Source organism: Melospiza georgiana, chromosome 6 (genome assembly GCF_028018845.1).
Source record: "Melospiza georgiana isolate bMelGeo1 chromosome 6, bMelGeo1.pri, whole genome shotgun sequence".
In the NCBI taxonomy this organism is placed as follows: domain Eukaryota; kingdom Metazoa; phylum Chordata; class Aves; order Passeriformes; family Passerellidae; genus Melospiza; species Melospiza georgiana.
The window spans coordinates 12,290,330-12,292,978 of NC_080435.1; positions in this window are offsets into that span (position 1 = coordinate 12,290,330).

Here is a 2,649-nt window from a genome sequence, read left to right on the forward strand (position 1 = left end):
AGGGGTATTGAAAAATGAATCTCTTCAGAGACATTGTGCAGTGTCAGAATTCACTGACAGAGAGATGCACCAGGTCATGGGACAGCAGCAGTTTGTGTTTGGCTGGGGGCTGACGAGAGCCTGTTGCATGAGACAAAGTGCTCCTTGCAGATTTTACTTTTTGTAGGATCAATGTGCCATGGTTGAAATGCTGATAGCCCTTGAGTAAAGAAATGTTCAGCTGTGGAATACATCTTGCAATGTGTCATATGCAAAACTCATGGGATCAGCGTGGTGCTCAAAATTGTTTTGACTACTAAGGTAAATCCTAGCAACCTAATATTGATTTTTCAATTGACACAGCAGAATATGAAACTGTGTCAGGTTCAGCTAAATTCCTTTTGTGCGAGTATCTTAGCAACTGCTGTATATAGTTTACATCTGTTAGGAATATTCATGGTGAAAGAAGTTATTCTTTTAAAATGTTTACGAATTAGAAATCTTAGGGGATCAGAGCAACAACTTCAAAAACAATTTTTGCAGGATGACAGACTATGGAAGCTAAGACTGTGTTTTTCTGTTGCATGCCAACAGCACTGGGGACAGTGGGCAGTAGCCACAGCAGGAAGCTCTCCAGAGGTACATTTCTAAAGACATGTGATCCCATGTGGGAACATTTTGTGTTGTAGAAGGTACTTTTCACCTGCTGTGCCAGGTGAGCACAAAGACAGAGTTTACATGGAGACACCTCACTCCCTTTAGCAGCCAAGCATGTGAGAGTGACAGGCCCAGGAACAGAGAGAAGCCAAATGTAACCATGCAGTTGGATGAATATTGTTGCGTTCATGACAGGTTTTGGAAGGAAGCTCTCTGAGGATGGCAAAGACATATTTATATGGTATTTTGAATACTGGTGCTTCCCCCACACAATTTTGGAAATTATATGGAGAGATGTAAGATTTTCATTTACCTATACTGTCTCATGCATAATGTAGGGAGAAGAAAAGATGAGCCATATTAGTAAGCCTTTAGCTTTCATCACTCTCAGATGAGATTTTAATGAGATAAAATGAAGTTTCATCCTGTAACAAATTGATCTAACCCTTTCTATTCTTTAAAGATACTTACACTGCGACTTCACAATAGTTTCATTCAGTTGACTTTTTAAATTATTGATTTTCAGTGTGAGTAGAGGTTTGCAGCAAACATCAGGAAAGCTTTGTTTTATTAAAAGCAGCTTATCTGTGTATATTGTACTATAAATCTTCTTTTGATGTTCAGAACTTTCCTTGGTGTTGAACTCAGGTTTTTTATACAAATCCCAAATCAGAAGAAACCCAACAATGCAAGTATTTCCTGGGCATTCTGCAGAGAGCAGTGCTTGGTATCTATGAATAATTTTCCTAACCTATTATTGCTGCACTGAGAACAAGAAGTTTCCTCTGACATAAGCAGATGTTTGGTTTGGGTCCTACATGTGCACAGCAGCTGCTGCAGACACACAGCTGTTTATCTTACAGGCCTGGGGTGTTGTTCTTGCTAAGCCTTGAAAGCATCTATTTATCTAGCTCCATACCAGGAGATGAATCCCAAATCATTCTTTGATTCTGTGATATTTGCACTGCTTCACAGCATCCTTATCTTGTCAGGGCTCTTTTTGTTTTCTGCTGCCATCCTGCTGCTGTTCTTTTGGATGTGGGGAATGCATTAAACTGTTGTCAGCCTTTTCTCTACTTCAGGTACACAGGAAAATCACAAAACTTCTAACTTGGTGGGGGTTTTGTTTCCAACAAATAATTTAATTCTTAGAATACCACTGGTTTTGAAGAGAGAGCAGCACAAGGTGGTTAGCGAATTATGCTCTTAGAGAATTCAGATTGGCACTGGCAGCAGAGACAGAATAATTCAGACACCCTTGAAAAATCCTGACCTCTCTCTGTTATCCTGTAGATTTCAGTCAGCGTACCAAACCAAGGAATGGGTTCTCTTTGTGTGAATAATCCCATGTAGTTAGAAATACTTACACCATCAGAAAAGTATTTTACTTTTCATGTGATAAAAAGCAATGGATATGTAGCTTGTATACTGGTAAATTATGTAGAGATTTTCTTTTAAAATTGCTTTTGAAAAGCAGAAATCCTTCAGAATAAGCTTTAAATATCATCCAGCATTATCAGAGGCATATCTCCTGCCATCTAGTAATAATGAGAGCAAGAAACAAACAATTCAGGAAAACTATTGCATCAACACAGCACCCAGTTGAAGGTAACAGGTATTAGACTACCTGCTGTTGGTTTTCTGCCAGCACAGATGATTCAAAAGTGTGGAGAAGATTATCATTTGCTGCAATTCCATAAAGTTTTTCTGACACCTGGGACAACTGTGGAAGAATCATTTACTCCTTATGCTGGCATTCAGTGTCCCAGTGAGAAAGAAGCAACTGGAATATGGCATTATTGACATCTCAATTTAGCCAAAGATGATCCTGCTTTGAAAATAATCCCATGGCTGGTTAAATTCACCTCAGGACTGATGTATATACATCTTCAAAGTAGTCAGGTTTCAAGTTGAACTGCTCCAAGATCATTGTAATAATGTCTCAATCTAGAATAAAACTTCTTAGGCAAGACTGACTAACTTTTGAAAAACCAGAGGATATAGAGTATTACA